Raw genomic sequence first — 15,162 nt, 5'->3', positions numbered from 1 at the left:
AGATCAGCACTGATGAGGCTGCACCTCAAGTAACTGTGTTCAGTTTTGGGCCCCTCACTACAAGGACCTTGAGTTGCTAGGGTGTGCCCAGAAAAGGGCAAGAAAGCTGGTGAAAAGTCTAGAGTGAAAACCCTATGAGAAGAGTCTGAGAGAAATCTGATTATCTAGGCTGGAGAAGAGGAGGCTGAGGGGAGATCTTATTGCTCTCTACAGCTACCTGAAAGGAGGTTATAGCGGGGTTGGTGACTTCTCCCTAGTAAAAAGCAGCAGGACAAGAGGGTATAGCCTCAAGTTGTGCCAGGGGAGCTTTAAATTGGTTATTAGAAGAGACTTCATCACTGCAAGGATAATTAAACACTGGAACAGTCTGCCAAGGGAGGTGGTTGAATCACCATCCCTGGAGGTGTTAAGAAGACATGTAGATGTGGTGCTTAGGAACATGGTTTAAGTGCTGGACTTGATTAGGTTATGGGTGAGTAGAGTTAGGTTATGGTTAGACTCAGTGATCTTAAAGGTTTTTTCCAACCAGAATGATTCAGTGAACTATCTGTGAACTACTACAGGGAAACATATCCTATCCTATTTGTATGATGCTAGCCTGCATAGGGAGGTACAGGAATACATTAGGCACACTGAACTGGCAATATAAGTAATTGCATAGGAATACACAGATTCTCTGCAATTAGTAGCTATACAGAACAACAGAACTCAGTTACGTGACCTAAGTGTGATCAGAAAGGAAAGCACTACAGAGAAGAGACATCTCACTTTTCTTTCTCATACATTTTGTCTGTAGATTTTTGCTGTATGTTTTGTGATGGCAAGATGCAAGTCACTCCTAATGATTATTTTTAAGATACTATCTCCAGATGTTAACTATCAAGTATTTCCTACATCATGTAGACAAATTAGATTATCCAATTAACCATAAACGCTGTTTTGGTCTCCATGGTTACTCAGTTGATTCTGACATTTTCCTTCCACACGAGTTGCCAAGGCTACAAGTTGTTATACAGCAGCTACAAGTCAAGATTGCAAAGTCCTTCTGCATGCAGCAGTTATATGTTATAAATCTTTCTTTACAGAGTATTTGAGTTCTGAAGGCATTCTCAATGGTGTTCTTTGAGCTAACTAAGTTAATAGGTTTGTTATAAAAAGAGAGAATGCTCACCGAAGCTATCAAATGTAAAATGTATGTGGTGTAACATTGTCAGAAAAAAAGCAATTGAGCAATTTCTGGCAAAGTTAGGAGTATCCTGGTCCTATTATAAAACAGAATTTAAAAACCCAGACCAAGAGAAACTGAAACACAGAGTAATTATTTCTAATGTAAGGCAAATATTGCCTTACCAATTGGGATAATTTCCAGCACTGTACAATAGCTACCTAATAAAAGAATTACAAATGCTTACACGTCTCCTGCCCTATGTAAACTGACAAGGTGAGGCAAGACAACCTATGAACACAAGAAGAGACTGAATAGGAAGTGCACAGGTTTCTGCTCACAAAATTGCAAAGAATTTTATGTGGACATTCACATGTCCAAATATCTGAACCGTGGGGAGAATACACAGCTGAAATAATGGAGCTGTATACAGAAATTGAACACTTAATGATCTACATCATATCACATGTAAAAAATAGATGTATAAAGCAAGAATATGCTGCATAGTACATAGTGTAGGTATTGAGAAAATCAGACTTCTCTGATGCCTCTTCTGGTCCACTTTGAAAATTCAGCCTCTCTTTCTATCAGCTACCAAGTTGTGGGAGTTTGAACTTCGGAGCTTTATATCTTGCCAAGAGATGGTATAAAAACTCAGAGCTAGCAGAGATTCAAAAGGAACTTGAGTAGACTAGAAATACACAGACAAACTCCACAATGGGGGAGTTTCAACCACTGAGTGAAGTAACAGCTCAGTGCTGGGCAGGTGTTAAAGCTGGCATGTATATTTACTTTTGGCAACAATATGGAACTGCACTAATTGAACTTCTGGGTTGACTGTGCTTCTGTAAGAAATATATGACATTTGAATTTAAGAAGCAGGTCTCCAACATAGAAGAGGGTAAGAATGAGTTTTACACATCAGATTCTGTTCAAGATAAAATTACACTGTGAAGTATCATAACTCTTTGACGCTCAGCCTGGCTAATTGCAAATAACTTGGATTTTAAGTTCCAGGCCATCCATCACTCCCTTTAACTATAAAGAGTACAATGATACAGTTATAAAAACAGATCATGATGAGACTGTTTCCTTTCTCATAAATCTCCGTTGGCTTTAATATCTCTATTCCAGTTGGATATTCCTTTTTGGGAGGGTGGCCTGGCAGGGCCATTCCTTGTTGCCAGTATGGACCAGAGATCAAGGAGACAGATGAGAAATCAGCTGAATGGAGTTGGGTCAGTCATTTTCAAGTTGATTTCCATCAGCCTATCAGGAACATGAGGTCTTTGTTCTACTGCTAGGGATACTACTAGTGTATTGCCCTGTTCTTCAGGGACAGGTTGGATGGGGCTTTAAGCAAGCTGGTCTAGAGGGATGCGTCCCTACCAATGTAGACTGGCTAGAACTAGAATATATTTAAGGTCCTTTCTAACCCAAACCATTCTATGACTTGCCAGTGCTCATGGTATATGCTATTTTGCAGGTGCTACAGGATGATGAAGGAAAAAAGTGCTCTGAGAATGTTAAAATGTCAATGCTTGAACATACAACCATTTTTATCTCTTCTTTCCACCTTGTCTAATTCCCACCTTACTGACTTTAATTAAAGTCTGACATTTCCTGAAGCTACTCATATCTCCCTTGGTGCAGGGGGCCCCTAAGTTATCTGCTCTGTAAAGCAAGGAATTGAATCTCTGAACTGTAATAGGGGCAATTTGACAAGGGGCTGTTGGAGCGAGTCCAGAGGAGGGTCACAAAGATGATCAGAGGGCTGAAGCACCTCTCATATGATGACAAGCTGAGAGAGTTGGGGTTGTTCAGGCTGGGAAAGGCTCTTGGGAGACCTTAGAGTCGCCCTCCAGTACCTTAAGGGGGCCTCCAGGAAAGCTGGTGAGGAACTTCTTACAAGAGCATGTTTGAAATGCATATCTCTTTTCATTTTATTTCACTTGAAAATGTAATTGCTTACTTAAAATGTTGCTACGCTGAAAAAGTTGAACTGCTTCCCCGTGGCATGTAGACTTAGGTGTTGAGTAGAGAAATGTCTCTTTTCAAATAGAAATGGACCTCTTAAGAGTACAATTGTAAAAATCAAAGCAAGAAACCAACAATTTCTGCATGCTCTGACCATAAACACACCAGTGCCTCAGCAGTACATGCGATGGAGGCAAGAACTGTGATAGTACAAAATCAGAGACAGAAATGCTGAATATTTTATGGAAAAGCTGTGCTGAGTAAGCCATGGGTACCCTCACAGAGGCTTCAAAGAGAGGTACTTGTCAGTAGGATGCAGGATTTTGCCGGCAGTGCAGTGCCAGGTGCCCAGCCCAATGCTTATTGGAAACGTGTAAAGGTAAGAACCAGGTCTAGCACAGCTCATGCCAGACAAGTGCTGGCCTGCAACTGCAGTCCTTGTACAAAAGCCCTACTACAAGCGCTACCAAAACATTGCACGTAGACGTAGAAAAGTCAAAAACCATGTGGGTGGCAAAGGTTTCGTGATGGGATCCCAACTTCGAGGCAGACCAACAGGCATACTGCAGTTGCCTTGTGAGCATCGGGATGATCAATGTCACATGGCACAGAAGCTTCATATCTTAAGATCTTAATGTCTTGAGACCTGTGAACCTCTTGCTGCTTTATCTCCAGCCGTGGCAACATCAGCGAGGCCGAGTCTCTGGGAAGGTAAAAAACCCTTATCGGGGTAACTCCTTGGAAGGTAACACGGCTCCATTGCAGTTCATCCCCCTGTGGAGGGGGACGGCAGCAGCCGTGGCAGACTGCACCGGGACCGGGAAAGGGGAAGGGAGAGGAACCGCCCGCCACATGCCGCGGACGCCGAAGGATCAACACCGGCCCCGGGGGCGACATTTCGATCTCGCAGCCCTGCCGAGGGTCAGCGCCATTTGCCGCCCCCTTCGCCGGGCATCTCTCCCGTGCCCCCTCAAGATGGAGGCGCGGCGCTTCCTCGCCTCTCTCTTGGGATGGAGTCGGACGAACTCCGTGTTCTCCCCTTAAGGCTGCTTCCAGTCCCTCTCCTCCCTTCCACAGGGTCCCTACTACTGCCCCGGCCCGCAGGTATCACTCCTTTTCGCTGAAGCGGGTTCGGCGGCCAGAGTAGCTGAGGCGGCGACGGGAGATGTGTTTGGGGGGGCGGTAGCGGGGTGTCTCTGGACAGCGATCCTGCGCGGAAGGCGGAGGCCGCTCCCGGGAGGTGTGCGGAGGGACGGCGCCTGCTCCTGAGTCAGCAGCGGCGAGGGAGGCGGGAGGCATCCTCACCGCCCGGCCCTGCCCTGCCCCGCCCCGCCCTGCCCCGCTCGCCGAGCGACCCCCGCCACCAGCACCGCGCCGACTCCAAGCCCCCGCTCTGCCCCCCCACCCCCCGCAAAAAGAAGGGGGCGGTGGGAGTTCAGGCGGCTGCTGTCCTCTGCCGCCGCCAGGTAGGCTTCCAGTTGCGGCCTGGGCGCGGTCGCAGGTGCCGGCACGGGCGGGGAAGAGAAGCGGAGTCCGCACTGCTTAGGCTCCCCGCCCGGCCACGAACTCCCCGGGCTGTGTGCCGGGCAGCCGCCCCTGGCGAGGAGCTCGGGTCTGCGGGGAAGCGCAGCTCAAAGCCGCCTCGCAGGCGGGCGGTCTCCCTGTGTTAAGGGCCCCGGGAAAGGAGTGCTCTGCAGACACGGGTAGGAACGTCGTGATTAAATGCTGCCGGGACAGCGGTAGCGGTGATTCTGTCTTAATGGTGTTCTGCCTCCTTCCCCCGCCCGTCTGCGTGTGTGGTGTGTGTTGTCTGCAACCTGTTAGGCCCGGAGTGTGGGGAGAAACAGCAGTGGGCTGCTCGGGGGGGTAACGTGCATGTGTTTTGTTATTTAATTTGCAGAGAGTTTTAGGGTACATCCATGTATAAAGTATTATCTTTATCTATAAATTTCTTTCTGAAGAATTAGAATTTCGATGGCGTGTTTGCGAAGTGTGTATGTGCATTTAGGTATATCCTATCTGAGCTTGGAAATCAGATCGTTATGTTGTCCCCCATGTGTATGTGTGCATATGTATATTCGAAGAATTTTATTCTTGCCAATTTGCTCTCTGGTTTTCTGTGGAAGTGTGTGTTTGTTAGAACGAAAACATGCATTTGTGTGTGACTGGTGAGCATTAAATGGGTAGTATGTGAAATGTTTTGTCAGATTGTATTCTGAACAGTAGAGCAGAGCTTAAACAGCAGAAAATACTGTGTATGATTTTGAGATTGCTGCAGTTTTGGATGCTGTCTACATTGTGCTTGCTGTACAAAAACAGAAGACAGTTTCATCATCCCCTTGACACCCTTCAGGAGCACAGCCCAGGTAGCTTGTGAACAGTTACATAGTTGAGGAACAAAAAGAAACACACTGTTTTGCCCTCTGTTTCTCCTGATTGGTTTGTGCTGTAGGATTTGCTCTGATTTGCTTTGCAGGATATACTTTTATATGTTTTAAACTAAGGATATGTTTTGTATTTGTACCTGCCTCTGCCTTTAGCATATTGTGTTGCAGGAGACTGATTCTCAGCAATGCGGCTCTAATAGATGTTTGTTTTGTTTAATTAACTCCCTGTGTTTGGCAAGGTTGACTACTGCTGCAGTGTATATGTCACAACTAGGCATAATATGAATCCTAACAAAACTGGCATGTTACAGAGTTAAACTGTCTGTAAACATTTTGATAGCTAAGATGCTGGAGTTCGAGCTGCTCAGTGTGCTACTAATCCAGTTGTGTGTCTGAGCAGTGCAGGTAAGGCGAGAATACATGTGTGCAAGCTTCATGAGTTGATGCTTTTCCCTTAAGCACAGGGCAAAGAAAACTGCAGTGTAGCTAGGATGGTACATTATTGAAGCTAAGTGAAGTCATGGGCATGATCTATGAAGGAAATTATGTGCTGGGGATGCTTGCCCAGTTTAATCTTTCCTTACTTTTCCTTCAGGGACTAAGTACTGCAATAGAGGGCTGGAGGGAGACACATTTCTGTAATACTTCTGAAAACTTCAGGTTCCACAGACAGCACATGCAAGTGTGAATCTGCTCCATCTTTTCTAGATGCCTGTCAGTGAGCTACAGTTCAGTCACTTCTCATGAGCTGCGTGAAGAAGTTTGGTGACCTATGGGCACTGTGGTTTCATTCTGCTTTGCATACAGCTGACCTCTTAATGCGTTGGGTTCAGATGCTGTCTGGGCAGGCTGCTAATTTCAGTGGTGTGGAGAAGGGGGATGCCTTCTCTGCATACAGCCTACCTTTCTACAGTCCTGTAATGTTGCCTTCAATTCTGAGGCCAGACCTGGAGTAACATGTTCCAGTGGTTCATGTAAACTCATCCGGGGCCTCCTCTGCTGAACTGCACCTGTGAATTTGTAATACTTACTCAAGGAGCTCTGGAAGAAGTCAGGCCCTTTCTGTCTCAATACCTGATCCAGGCTGCCTGACACTGACTGAAGTTGTTATATTCTGATAGTGTCTGAAGCAAAGAGGAATTTGGTCTACTTTGCTACGAAAATAGAAGCATTGTCAAAACCTCCCATGAGATCCTAAATTGGTCACTGCAGCTTTTATGGCCACGAGTTACTGAAAATGAAGCTAAGTCTCTAATCAGCAAGAATAGTATCATATTGAGTAATGCACATTGAATTGTAATGGTGAGCAAGTGGATCCCCTTTTTTCTTCTCAAACTGCTAAGGAGGGACAGTTACCACTTGGGGCTGTTCTGCTTCAGAAAGTGACTGGATGGAAACATCCATCCAAGTGCATCAGCCTTCCTGGTTTAGTTTTTTAAGAACTGCCTTTTTCTACCTTCCAGTTTCTCGATCTGTTAGTGATTTAGCAGCAACTAATCTGTGAATGAATGAGTGCTATTTCATTCTAGCCCGTGTTGCCACGGTGCTGAATGGGGTTTTATATTCTGTCTGACCACAATAAAGCTAGGCAAGTGTAAAAAAAGAGAGAATTGCAAGAACATGAAAATACATGAGTAAACAATGGAATAGTTTGGATGTTTTTTTTTCTCTAAGAAGGAGGAAGATGATGTAGCAGATAAAAAGGGGAGGAAAAGCACACAAAACTTCTCTAAACCAAACCAAAAATCCCCAGTGTTTTTACTTAGGCACAAAACAAACCTAAAAGTCCTCAAAGTGCAGCAAGACTGTAGTGATAGTGTGTTCATTCCTCTGCTGCAATCCAGGGGTTTCAATAACCCTTGCTGGATGCCTGCCAGCTAGCTCCATGGTTCCACATGGGAGCATACCAAATAGTGCTTTTGGTGAGAAACCAAGGCTTAAAAAGATAGTTTACACCATGGCCTTTGCTCTACTGGCTGTGGGGTTATGGGCTTTTAAGACAGAGTAGTTCAGAAGCTCACAGAGATACTGTTTTCTGTAGCTCCACTCACAAGTTTCGTTACTACCATTAGGATGAAGTGTTTTTCCCCAGCATCTCATGATCTAGAAATGAAATGCTGCTTCCCCGTACGCTGGCAAAGAGCACTTGCATTTGAATGCTCTTACACTTCAATAAGATTCTGGAAGCAGGTAGGAGAGTTGAACCCATGGCTTGCATCCTACCAAAGCGAGTAGATATGCAAGTTGTGGGGAAATCAAGTTCATGCAGGGTTTTTTCTTTGTTTTTTGTTTCTGGTTTGGTTTTGTTTAGTTTTGGGGGGTTTTGTTTGTTTGTTTATCATTTGATTGTATGGTTTTGGCTGGTTGGTTTTTGGTTTGGATTTTTTGGTTGGTTTTGTTTTTTACAAGGCCTTTGCTGTTCTGAATGCCAAACTACCAATAACTGTGTGTGAGAAACACTTGTTTATCTCTCACATTCATTGCAAAGTTTTGCTAGTGGGCTGGGCTACAAGGGTGGGTTTTGTGAGAAGCTGCTGGAAGCTTTCCCTGTGTCCAACAGAGTCAGTGCCGTCCAGCTCCAAGAGTGATCTGTTCCTGGCCAAGGCCATCAGTGATGTGCAGTGTGGTTCCAGCCTCTCTGGCAGTGATGTTACTGTTCTAGGGAGACCAGAATGAGACACTGGAATCCATGTGCAGTCTCAAAAGGGCCAGATAAGAGAGAGGGTGCTTTTGTGGTGTTTGTATTTTGCTTGGTTTGGTTGGGTTATTTTTAGGTCGGTATTTATTGAGGGTTTATGTGGGGTTTATTGGCTACTAAACTGGGTTTTGTGGGGTTTTTGAATTGTTTATTAACAGTCTTGCAAAACCTTCAGGGCAGAGATGTTCCCCATTGTGAGGGGTGGGATAGGAAAGCAGGGCTCAGTGGTGTCTTGACAGCCAGGAGATCTTTGTGATGAGCCTGCCCAGTGCTGGTGCAGTTGGCCTCAGCTGTGGAGGTGGCACTGGTTGCTGGGGGCTGGCTGTGGCAAGGGCTCCTTCGAGACCCCCCCCAGAGGCCCTGTGGTGCTCTGGGGACCCTATTGCAGAAATCCCAGCAGTGGTGGTGCAGTGCCCCAACTCATGGTTGGGGATGAATCTACCTGCATGGGCTCTTCCTCCTTTTGAGGTGGATCCACCTCCATTAGCTGTTGCTCTGCAGGGTATGGATCTATCTGCATGGGCTCCTTGCCTTTCTGTGATGAATTGACCTTCCTGGGCAGTAGGTTGCTCCCTGTGAGAGCTCCAGCCACTGCTTGCCCGCCGTCTCTGCCGCTGCTCCTGTGAGCCAGCCTCCATTGCTTGGGATGTGGAGGCATCCTCAGTGGTTCCAGTGACCACTTCTTGCGCTGGCTGGTCAACATGGCCACTCCCCTCCCTTCTCCAGATCCTCCTCTGCCTTCTGTCTCTCAGGGTCTTGGGTGAGCAGTGGGCCAGTGCAGGGTGCCTGCTGGCTAATGGAGAGCTGGTGATGTCACAATGGGAAGTTCTGGGGTTGGATGGTGGCCCGGGGCACCATTTTGCTTGCCAGAGAGAAAGGCTGCTTGGTGCCATGGCTTGAGGTCCCCTCAATGGGGCAGTGGCCACAGTGTCCCAGGAGTGTTGGGGAATATCCATTACTCTCCAGCCACTTGACTCCATGCGGGTGGCATCATCCCCACAGTTGACAGGAGCAGAGAGGGGCAGGGGAGGGCCTGGCATCCTCCCTGCTGCTGCACCAGGCTGACACAAGGAGTCCACTGTAGGATGCCCACCAAGGCCTTTGGGGCCTGGAGGTGTGGGGTTTGAAGCCTGAGAAAGGCCCATGGAGTCTTATTGTTCCTGGCTAGTTCTGGCCTCAGCTACTGAAAGGGTGGTTGAAGATGAAGCCAGACCCACCTTGGTATTTCACAAAGAATACCTGCAGATCAGGTGTGACTCCAGAGAAGCACACAGGACTAATTGTATCTGGGTTACAGGCTCTTCAGGGAAGTGCTCAGAGTGAAGGGTATCAGGTACCTCTCCGTTGCCAGTTGATTCCTGTTGACTTCAGGCCGTGTAAAGGCTGTTGAGAATACAGATGTTTTTCTTTCCTTCACAGTGACTAAGTCACAGTTGTCAAACTGAAGTCTTGATGACTGTTGTGCCTGTGAAGGTGTTTCTGGTGATGGCTTACTGTGCCTGTGCTCTCATAGTGACAGCAGATGCCAGAGCACGACCCCTTTTTCCTGTGTTTTTGGTGTCCTCTGCTTTCATGGCTTGTGCAAACGCAGAAGGCAAGACTGACTTTTCCTCATGACACCAGTGAATAGTTTAAAGGTGTCATCTCTCTGCTATTTGGAGAAGGACTTGGGGGTGTTGGCTGATGAGAAGCTCACCATGAGCCGGCAGTGTGTACTAGCAGCCCACAAAGTGAACTGTATCCTGGGCTGCATCAAAAGAAGCATGACCAGCAGATCAAGGGAGGTGATTCTTACCCTTTACTCTGCCCTCATGAAAACCCCACATGGAGTACTGCATCCAGTTCTGGAGCCCTCAAAACAGGAAAGACATGGAGCAAGTCCAGAGGAGAGCCACAAAGATGATCAGAGAGCTAGAGCAGCTCTGCTTTGGAGCCAGGCTGACAGAGTTGGGGTTGTTCAGCCTAGAAAAGAGAAGACTCTGGGGAGACCTTATAGTGGCCTTCAGGGGCCTACAGGAGAGCTGCAGAGGGACTTTTTACAAGAGCATGTAGTGGTGGGATGAAAGGTAACAGTTATAATCTGAAAGATGCTAGATTTATGTTAGGTATTGGGAAGAAATTCATTGGTGTGAAGGTAGTAAGACCCTGAAGCAGGTTGACCGGAGAGGTTGTGGCTGTCCCCTCACTACAGGTGTTCAAGACCAGGTTGTAGTGAGACAGGACCAGGTGCCCTGAGTTATTGATGAGTGGGTGTGGGTTCACCTGTGTCTGGCCTCCCTCCTGAGCATGTGCAGGAGCAGGGGGCCAATAAGAGAGCAGCTGACACCCACAGAGAGAGCTCTCACTCTTCAGTGAGGATTGAGAAGCCCACAGCTCGAGGAGCCCCAGGAGCAGGCAAGAAGGGGTAGGTCCTGGAGCCCCAGGAACAGCCCTAGGACATCGTCCAGGAATGGGCTAAGCCCCGAGGCCTCAGGATCAGCCCTAGGAGCAAGAAGGGCTCCTCCCGCTTCATCTGGTGGAGAATGCGGGCAGCCTGCAGAAAACCTAGCTGGCACAGAAACTGCAAGAACGTTCTCCCTGTAAGGTATGATCAACAAGCTCTCTGGACAGGAAACCCCAGAGCAGAGGGGAAAATCCCATGAGGAAGGGTTAAATCCCGAGGCCCATGAGGAAAGAAACCCCAGAACAGAGGGAAACCAAGCCAGAAGAGCAGATACAGGAGGGAGAATAATAACTAGAAGAACAACTTGCAGAGACTCTGTGAAAAGTGCCTGGTGCAACTTGCAGAGACTTTGTGAAATATGCCTAGGCTAAGCCCTTGAGCAGAGGGAAATCCCATGAGGAAGGGTTAAATCCCGAGGCCCATGAGGAAAGAAACCCCGGAACAGAGGGCAAGTGCCTGGGACAATTTGCAGAGACTTTGTGAAGAGTGCTCAGACAGCTTGCAGAGACTTTGCCAGAAAGGGGCTGACATCGAGCGAATATGTGGGTATGCTTAATTCCCCTTAAAGAAGGTTGAAAGAAAGAAGGTTGAGAATTCTCCCCAAAATACGTGTAAGGGTTGAGAATTCTCCCTAAAAATATATGTAAAATAAGTTATATGTTATATGTAAGTTATATGTTTAAATCTTGTAAGTTATATTTTTGTGTAAAAATCCTCTAACCTCTCGGTGCCTCCTCGATGCTCTTAGTTGAGTGTCCCGCGGGGCCCGAAGAAAAATCCTGTAAAAATCCTGTATGTCTATGTCTAAATCCTGTATAAGTGTGTTTTGTACTGCCCCTCGGCGCCCCCTTGATGCTCTTAGCTGAGTGTCCTGCGGGGCCCGAAGAAAAATCCTGTAAGTGTATTCTTGTGTATAAAAAATCGTGCTATGTAAATATGTAAATGTCTATGTAAATGTCTGTGTAAAAAAAAAAAAAAAAAAAAAAAGGGGGGGAAATGTAGTGAGACAGGACCAGGTGCCCTGAGTTATTGATGAGTGGGTGTGGGTTCACCTGTGTCTGGCCTCCCTCCTGAGCATGTGCAGGAGCAGGGGGCCAATAAGAGAGCAGCTGACACCCACAGAGAGAGCTCTCACTCTTCAGTGAGCATGGAGAAGCCCACAGCTCAAGGAGCCCCAGGAGCAGGCAAGAAGGGGTAGATCCTAGAGCCCCAGGAACAGCCCTAGGACATCGTCCAGGAATGGGCTAAACCCCGAGGCCTCAGGATCAGCCCTAGGAGCAAGAAGGGCTCCTCCCGCTACACCAGGTTGGACAGGGCTTTGAGCAACCTGGTACAGTGGAAGGTGTACCTGCCAGCGCAAGGGGGTTTGGAACTAGATTAAGGTCCCTTCCAACCCAAACTGTTCTATGATAATATAAGTAGCTTTGAAAGAAATAAAACGTGCTTAATCATCTGAGATGGCTCTCCAGAGCTTTTCAGCTTAGTGTATTGTGTGTGCACACATTATTGATCTCTTTATAACAAGCAAATAGTTTTATAAATAGCAGTGTTAATGAAGATTGCTGTGAATTTGTGTCTTGACATTAAACAATTTTTTTCCATTGTACCCTCTTTCCACAGTGTGCACCTGTGGTGTGACACATGAACTATCATTTTAAATTATGGAAACTGGATGACTTGTTTTTAGGAGTGGGTTTGTAACAGCGCAGTTATGCCATTTCTGGCTTGGCTGTTTTTACAGAAGTGACACATAAAGAAAAATGGTCATAATCCCAAGAACTGCAGTACAGCAATGGTGATTTAGATCAGTTAATAGTTCCTTTTTAATTTTGAGAATTTATGTTCTGAGAAGAGGGAAAAAATATTCTTAGTTTCAACTCAGTGCTATAGCAAAGCTTTTGTTGTAGTTTTAATAGATTTACTGTAGTAATTTTTGAACTTGAACAAGTGCAAAATAAATGACTGTTCTTTGTGTGTGCTGTGCACTTACATGATCCATCTTAAACAATCTATGTGAGTATCTTTCTTCTTACTCTTCTTATAATTTACTCAGGTTTCTCCAGATGGATCATCTCTCACCTGCAAATTGTAACTTTGACAGAAAAGGCTGTCTCCTTATCTAGTTGAGTCTGCTGTGGGTTGCTGCTTTCTTTATTTATAATGACATTTAAGCTAGGAAGTGGATTGAGAGCACACAACTTTGTCACACAGGTCTTCATTCAGCTGCCAAACAGTAACAACTTTAAGCTTTGCAGGCCAGAAAAAGATTCATACCACTTTTTCTGCATGTGTATGCCACCTTCTTCTGTAGTCTGCTAAATCCATTTTTCCATCCACAGCTCAAATACATATTATGTAAGCCCATTGGATAGTGGTTTTTGTTTCTTTTGAGTTTTTTGTTTTGTTCTGGTTTGGTTTTTTTGTGATCTGTTTTCCTGTAGTAAAATCAGTTCAATAGTGGAAGAAGAGAAATTCTGAAATATTTCTTGGGAAGTTCAGGGCAACCAGGCTGGTGAAAGGACTCCAGCACAAGTCCTATGAGGAGAGGCTGAGGGAGCTGGGGCTGTTCAGCCTGGAGAAGAGGAGGCTCAGGGGAGACCTCATCACTCTCTACAACTCCCTGAAAGGAGGGTGTAGCCAGGGGGGGATTGGTCTCTTTTCCCAGGCAACTCTCAGCAAGACAAGAGGGCATGGTCTCAAGCTGTGCTGGGGGAGGTTTAGGCTGGGTATTAGAAAGAATTTCTTTACCGAGAGGGTGATCAAGCATTGGAATAGGCTGCCCAGGGAAGTAGTGGATTCTCCATCCCTGGAGATATTTAAAAAGAGACTGGATGTGTCACTCAGTGCCATGGTCTGGTAACTGCAGCGTTAGTGGATCAAGGGTTGGACTTGATGATCTCAGAGGTCCCTTCCAACCCAGCCAATTCTATGATTCTAAGTTATAAACAGATTAGACAAAAATCCAGAGGAGGATGTAAGAGTGTTTTGCTTTGCCTCTGAGCTGTGAAAGGGACAACGTATACAGTGTTGTTCCTTCAAGCTCTCCCATCCCGGGTCTCACTTTGTTTTCACTGCAGAATATGTGTTCAATGATAGCAGAGGAAATTGGTATGTGAGGCCTCCTTCTTGTGGAAATGGAAAACTTATGGAAACTAGAGTTGTTTTGGAGGAATTGACCAATAGTTTGCCCCTCTTCTGATGGGAGACATTTCTAAGTCCCTGGCCTGTTTGGTGGAGAGTGCAGGGCTCTCAAATGTGTAGCTCTCTTACTTTGCTCTGCTCTTTCTGACATTAGCCCTCTGTCCATAGTGGGTGTCCTCTCCCTGGTGGTCTGAATGACCTCAGGACTATACAAATGTCTATATTGCAAAGTAAGTAGTAACAATGCTGAATTATTCTGACCTTTTTCTGCTTATTATTGTATATCACAATATGATGTAAATCCTGACACCAACAACAGTGTTTTAATATGTCAGCAGAGCAGTTCCACCGTCCATTGCAGTTTTTTAATATTTTTTTTACTTTCCTGTGAGTAATTCTTGACACTGTATACCCTTGCTAAGCGTCTCACCATTAGGATTTCCACTGTTATTTGCTTCCTCCACAGCAGTTGTAATAAAGGCTACTTAAATCTTATAGGATAAAATAACTCTTTTTCCATAAAGCACTGCTGTTGTGTTTTTATTTGTCCAGTTAGGATCACTTAGCTGTTGACAGAGCTATGGGTACCAGTGGAACCAGTGGAGCACATATCCACCTAGTATAACAGAGCAGGGTATTTTCCACTATTCAGTTTGTTGTTTTATCACTGTTAACCTATAGTTTGTGCCCTGAACTTGACTAAGGAAATTGATTTAGAGTTGGGACATAATGCCAGTGTAATGTCAGCCTTCAAAAAGACCTGTGGGAGCCCCTCTGAGTAAAGCAGAGAAATGTTTGCAATTTTAGCTATATACTGTAGCTGCATTGCTTTCAATCAGTGGTCATGGTTTTGTGTTTTCAAGGACAGGTACCTATTAGAAAATTGTGCGAGATAGGAAGGTTGTTTTGCCCAGGTCATAAGAATTGATGACTCTATGATACCTTTCACATCTGTAGAAGGGCTTGAAAATTGTCCCTTTTATTTAGATGCCTAACCTGTGGTTGTTCTGATGATGTATGTTGATGCAGTATCTGTTAATGCTAGAACTCCTAGTGCCTGCACATATATTGAGGTTTTTTTGTTACTAGAGTCAAATGCTACTGTCATGAGGTTTTATTTTTCTCTCTTCTGCAGTATTAATATAATAGTGCTCAGATATTAACTGTCTGGCTAGGGTATTAATGCAGGTACAATAGCTGATGAAATAACTAGTTTGAGTTTTACATGTGAGGTGGATTTTCTGAAGGACCCTTGCTATCCTGGAGGTCTCTGCTATCTTGCTGCTTTCATGACACCAGTTGCTCCTGTGGATTTCAGAGTAAGGCTATACATTTATATATGCAACACATA

The sequence above is a fragment of the Calypte anna genome, chromosome 2 (assembly GCF_003957555.1).
Source record: "Calypte anna isolate BGI_N300 chromosome 2, bCalAnn1_v1.p, whole genome shotgun sequence".
Classification (NCBI taxonomy): Eukaryota; Metazoa; Chordata; class Aves; order Apodiformes; family Trochilidae; genus Calypte; species Calypte anna.
Note: the sequence above shows the minus strand (reverse complement) of the source record.